Genomic DNA, 7,269 nt, shown 5'->3' on the forward strand with positions numbered 1-7,269 from the left:
AGAGACAGCGATGAAAGCGTAGACATCGAAACTACTGAGGAGGATCACACTAAAGACGCAGTAAGTTTATTGTCTATCCTTTTCTGACATAAAGATGGAACGAAGAGGTACTTGAAGTTAGGATTAATAGGGTTGCCGAAAATACTTCGATAGCAGATTTATTTGCTCTAGTGTTTTAGTAACCGTATTGTATTTAATGTTTTTATTCAAGTTGTTAAGTTAGAAACGTAAAACAAGAGTTTTACAAAAGCCACATAAATAAGATAGTGGTTTACGAATAAAAAAGTCTAATCCGAACCACGTAAACGTTTTCCAAATGCAAGTCGATAGCTTAGCATTGAGTGGATCGCATTATCCAGTAGTAAAGTGAACTCCGCATTCAGTGCTCAGTTGAATCCAATTTAAAAAGTTGCCATGAGGAAAAATTTCCAATCACAATCCCCTTGGAATGAAAACGTTCGATTTTTTTTACCTAATTCATAGTTTCTTATAAAGTAATTCTTATCTTTTAAGCCTTAGTAGGCTTTATCGGATTTATCGTTATATTTTTTGTAGCAAAATACGAACAAGAACGTAATTCTGGCAATAACGAAATTTGCCACTATAGAACTTTAAACCATTAACTAGCATAACTGATCGTATCGTTATAACTCCTGTAATAAAAACTGAAAATGAATTTCGTATAAAAATAAAAACAAATTAATTTTCCTCGTTGTAAATACAAAGACGTTCTCTAGAGATTCCGCGCCGCGCCGCCATTTTGTGGAAATCGTTCGACGGACGCTTTGGCACGTCGTAAACTCTGTAATTACTGCCGGCGTGAATTCAAATGGACTTCATTTCGATTTTAAATAAGAGAAAATGTTTAATTTACTACCGATCCGATTTCTGGGGACCAATTAATTGGGGATTTTCATTCCGTGTTCGTGTTGAACACTACGAATGGACTCTATGGTTTGTTGTCTGTGGTTTACACGTGTTTGCTTTCCTTTATCTCCTATTGAATAAGGTGTTTTGATGTTTTTTTGTTGTTTTTCTGCGAAGATGTTACCTCATTAGTCGTTGACGCGATGTTTTGCTATAAAGAAAATATGCTTGTGACTTATTTATCAGGTTCTCATATCAATATATGTAGATTTGTATTTAACTGGTGTTTTTTTCATCAATTTCCACGAATTTATTAAATCGAAAAAAGGTGAATTTATTCTGAAAACCAGCGCGGCGTTTAGTGACAAGCTGGAAGCCGCATCAGCTGAGCCTTCTCCTTTTGGCCAAGAATTTTTTTTTAATTTTCATTACAGTAAATAATATGTTTTGTAAGTTGTGTTCTTTTTTATAATTCTTTTGGTCAATAAATAGTGTTTATTTTTTATTGGCTGTACAAATATGACCAAATATTTTGTTTATTGAAGACCCTAGAATCATAGATTACAAGCTGATTATGATAGATGGCATTGCAATCATGTTATATTCTTTGACGAACAATAGATTGGGGTCCCAGTACTTTATAACTTGCAGTACAAGCAATTCACACATATTATAAGCATATACACCTCTAAAGTATATTTATAGCTAAATTATCGTGTTTCTTTTATTCACCAATACTAAAGGAGCATTATGTTGTAAATACAGAGGCGACAGAGCCTCTCTAATGATTGACGCAGCCGTTAGTAATTAACGCGCCTCTAGGGTTTTCCTTTTAATCCCTTCAAAGGAACGGTTAGGGTTGTCAACGCAGTTTTATTTTATTATTTAATTACAGACAGTAACAGCAACTTGTTTTTTAATTATTTTTTAGTTGTAAAAGTATGAAAGCATTTCGCTTATCAAAATCATTCAATTTACTTAAATACAGGTTAATTTTTTTTTTATCTCATTTCCTACACTGATAGAATGATAATATTTCATTCGATATCGTATAAATTTAGATCAAAATTGTTATGAAATCAATGAAATAATAAATTTTAGGAATTTCGGATTTTCCATACATATAACATTTTTGATCATTTAAGTACGGATTACTGATCTTGAGGTCAAGGGTTCGAATCCCGCCAGTCGACTATTATCGTGAACCATATCATAGCACAAACCTAGCTTATTTGGAATGGATAAAAGGAATTATTATTAACTTAACAAAAAATCTACTAATATTTTTATTAAAAAAAATGTATGGTCAAACCTGAACATTATATAAATTAATCAATCATCGCATTTATAAAACGTCCGTGCAAGATTAGGCTTTAAATTCTGCTGCAAACGTTTAGGAGATTAAAACTGCATCGTACAGATCGGATCGAAGCGCGATGGCCGCTACCGGTCTAGAATTAAAGCCGCTTACGATGCCTCGGGTGCCATCAGCTTATTGCATTGCTGTTTTGATTTCCAGCCTTCCGATAATATTTACGAACAGAGGACACGACATTAATGTAACTATAACTCCATTTCCGTTATGTTTAAATTTGTTTTTAAACTTTTTGAACAAACATTACAATAAATATGCTAAAACTAAGCTACTACAGAATTTAGGGTCTGTCCCACTAAATTGTAAATTGTCTGATCCAACTTGTAAAATATGTGATGGAAATATCGGATTTTGTTACCTTATCTGACAGTGACGTCATTTTTTAAGCTATACGCCTCTTACATCTAGTAGTGGGACAGGCCTTTAATATCGCTTTTGTTATCTGAGAAAAAAAGAGTACATACCTATGCAGGAGCTAGAATTATTACAATTATATCATCTCAAAACTTAAAAGCCTAAAAAAACAAATCTTTATTTCCGACAGGAATGGTATAAAAACGATATTTATTAATTTTCAGATATTCTAACCTCGAAATACCAAAGTATTGTTTATTTTATTAATGTGATTACTGAATGACACACACGTATCGTAACCAAACGATGGCACGCGGCATAACACATTTCACTTCGCTTAAGTAAATCTTATTTACTAAATTAAAAGTTCACTTCATATTGTTCACACACTCATTCATAAAATTAAGCGAACTTAATACCACAGATAAAACAATAAGATTAAATACTATGAACTAATTTATAACTTTTACATCTTATTTAAATATTATTTAACGTGTTAGTTAACTACATATTCATTAAGAAAAAATACAGAGTATTTGAATTTGGAATACAGATAATATTTTTTCTATTTCTCTTTTTGAATTAAATTCCATTTCTCTTCTTTCTCAGTGGCCAGTAACTTTGTGCATGATTTTTATACTATTTGAAATGTTTTATAAATGACAACCCATAGTATGTTAACAGAATTACAAAAAAGTTAAGGATTTTCAACCAAAAGTTTAGTGAAAAGTTGCCTTACAGCCCAATCACTAAGACAAATCGTCGTAATCCTCTGGACGAACATTAAAGGAATACACGCCGCAATGACACGTCGTAAATACTTCTCTACTTCGCTACTACACTAGGGTGACAATACTTTGTTAGTATTTAAGAAACCGTGTTATACAACATAACGGATATGCTAAAGCCTTAAATTTTGGTCGAGCTCATTATAAGAAACTAGCTTTCGAATTGTGGAATAAAAAAACACAAAAGTACGTTACCTATGTGTTCTTCCAGACTATGCGCCGTAGCTGTACAAAAATTTCATTAAAATTCTTTGAGCCATTCTGGAGATACCTTCTAACAAACCATCCATCCATCTATCTAAACTTTCACATTTATAATATTAGTAAGATATAGTATGGGTTATGAAGTTTATTGGCTATCATGATAATTGAGAGCCGGTATTGTTTGTATTTTGAAGAATCAACTTTTCCCATATTAAAACGTGTACTTGGATTATTTTTAAGGTTTAAATGTTGAATAGCAAAGAATCAAGAAACATACGTCAAAGTACCAACTTTCATTTGAACCAATCAGAGGCAAACAGAATTGTCCTTATAAACGACAGCGATCTGGCTACCCTAGTATAGAGCTGTGTTTGCACGCGCCTCACGTAGTTAATAGATACTTTGAGCGTATCCCAAGCAAGCGATTCAATTGTATATCTTGATGTTGGTATAAATCAGTGGACGATTCTCTGAGCACCGAACATTCTTCAGTCACGTACGACATTACGTTTATGGGGCTTGTTTAAAAAAGTTCACAAATACAAAAGCTATTAGACGTTGTAATTTATTTTATTTGTCTAGTTTTTTAAGATTTCAAATCATTAACTTGTAAGTTAAATAGAAAACTGTGAATTAAATCGCGATATTGTACAGCGATGAAAAAAAATTTAAATTTAAATTTTATAAGCCAATAGAAGTGAAATGTCAGTTTGTCTCATTCTAATTTAGGGATAATAAAAGAGATTGACAATGTTATAAACAAAAGCAAGTTAAGCAGCAAATGTAAAAAAAAAATAAGTAGGTTCTTTTATAGTCTGTGGATTATAATTAGAAGAAAAGATACATTAATGATTGATTTGAATCCAGAACAAGAATGTCAACTGTGGCTATATCAATAATGTCTCTATGTATTGTTCTGTATTAATATAGAATTTATCTGATTGTCCGTATGTGGAGCGTGTAATTAACTGCGCGCCTGTCGCCCCTGCGGGACAGGTCCCAAGGGTCAGGCGAGTATCATTTATATGCGAATAGTTCGCTCATTTAATTAACTATTCAATAAACAAGAAAAGATCGTTAAAATAATGTAGTTTAAAACTGTCAAATATTTCCTGCTTTAAAATTTCTAAGTCATTCGATTTTCAAATTAAGAAATTGTCTTCAATTTCTCGAAATTCGAAATTCAAAATAGTGTTCGAAAATGAATTCACTCCCAAAATAAGAAAAACTGTATTTAATATTGTGGCTACTGTAAAATTAAAAACAAAAAACTTGTTCATTATAATTAGCAATCATTATTTTTTTATTCATGAACTTTTGAAAGTTGCCATTTTAAAATGGATATAAAGAGATGACATGCAAGAAAAAAGCTCTATTCGTATATCCGTTGACCATATGGCAACATTGTATATTTTTGCTTCAACGTTCGTCACAACTAACACAATGGACTGGAAAATTCGAAACGCAATAAGCATTGTTTTCGCTTTATTTGCATTTTAAAATAAACAAGCTTTAAAACGTAAAATTCACTGCACAAGCAAGAACATTGTAGATATTTTATACCCGTTTTATTTTAATCAATATTTAAAAACAAATACTTAAGGTGCACATTCATAGACAATTAACTTTTTTTCCTTTTACGTTCCTTTTTCGAGTGGGTTATTGAGTAAATTACATTTTGTGTCTTTTATTAAAACAAAAAGCGATCGTAATCTGTCAGCCGACTTATCAATAATTCACTGATGTTCAAACAAACCTACAATCGAATTAAAACACGAGAATATTAGTGAACGAAGTGATCTTATCGCCGAATATTAAATGAACAGAACGTAAAATAACAAATAAAAATTAACTTTTGTAACGTATTGTTTATTACTGGCACATTAAATCGATGGATCTATTTGGATATTTTCATGAAAATATTAGAGCACTAATAATTTAGGAGTTTTACCGAAATATCGGCAAAATATAAAATTAAAGCATAATGTAGAGCTAAAAAGACATATTTAATTATTAATAGAAACTTAGGAACTAGGATGTTTACAATAATGACAAAAAGATTTTATACCAACAAACAAATGTTGAATATAAGTTTGGTTACCGAAATGTCAATGTGACATTTACTTTTTTTATTTACCTCATTTGGGAGATGGCATTTCGGCCGACGTTTTTATTGGGAGCAGAGTGTGCGGAACATTAATTTTGCTATTCGGAATAATGGTGTCGCTTTCTAACAATGGACATTATGTTCCTTGCATTGTTGGACGAATATTTACGATTGTAATCCCCTATACACTGGAAAAATACAAAAAATTACATTACTTACATGATTTTTGTGGTAATGACCTAGTTTTTTTAAAATAGCAAGTACAGTAAGACATAATTTTAATTTAGAAATATACAAAAAAAGTTCGTGTTATGACATGTATATTTATGAATATAGCATTTCTAATGTAGTTAGTTTTGCTTTTTAACGAACGTTAGTTTGCGTGTGTTGTATTGAGTTTGTTATGTTAATCGTATGGTGTACAGGATTTGTAGTTGAATAAATTATTATCGGCATTATGTGCCACAAAGTCGCGTTACGTAAATAATTATCATTGGCTGTGGACGCCAGCCCCGATGAATTGTTTATGACCGCGGGGAAGAGCGCGAAACCGCAGATTAATTCCAACGGCATGTTATATTTTTTATTAGCTTTTTAAAAGTCTTAATTTTTAATTTGACAACTTTTAGGTAATTGATTATTGAAAAAATATAGCATTTTTTAATAATGAAAATCATATTTATTCATTACAATAAAAACAATTGTTACGTTATTATTAGTTACAAATATTTTGGAATCAAATCTTGAAAAACATTAAACATTTTGCAATAAGGAGTTCTTAAAGAGATGTCAAACATTGAAAATATTTCATTAACTTGAAAAAATTTTATCGTTACAAATTTAGTAATATGAAGAAAGTTTGGGAACCGCTTGTAAATCGCAGTTATTGTATTAGGGTTGTTATTAGTTAAGTGATAGCGTTGCGTCGCGTTATTTAAGTAATTGTCGTCGCGCGTGTCGCATCTGATAACTCGTCACAGATAAAAAAGCCTCTCGTGTCGGTAATCGAATAGACTTTAATAGTTGCCAGTAAACATTGCTCTATTTTCCCAACAAAAATTTCCAACTCATTTTTAATTCAATGAATACAATTACACTTTACAGAGCTAATGTTTTGTTAGAGCTGACGATTTAAAAACGATTATTACTGAAAAAACGTACCTAATTTAAATATGTTTGGAATAATAACAGACTATAAATGTGATGAAGTGGCCATTGGATAATATTGTTAATTTTGATAAATTATTGTAATTTAGTGCCACACTTATAATTAAATAATCACCATAAGCCATCCTCAATGTATATAGATTTTGTATCAGAAATTATTAATTACGGCCTGATAGAATATTCTTTAAGTAAGCGGGTTTGAATACAGTTCTTCTATTGTTTTCTTTTCACGTAAGATGACGTTCTTATTGTATGATTTTCTATTTTTCAGGCTTGTCATTGGCCATGTCGCAGCGTGCCCACCCCGCGTACGGAAGAGGCTTGTTGGAGTAGCGTGGTGCCTAAATTGGAACGTGATGACGAGCTGCGACTCGAACCCTGGCGGCTGCCGGACCTACGACCACCAT

The sequence above is a fragment of the Papilio polytes genome, unplaced genomic scaffold (assembly GCF_000836215.1).
Source record: "Papilio polytes unplaced genomic scaffold, Ppol_1.0 DF824158.1, whole genome shotgun sequence".
Taxonomy (NCBI): Eukaryota; Metazoa; Arthropoda; class Insecta; order Lepidoptera; family Papilionidae; genus Papilio; species Papilio polytes.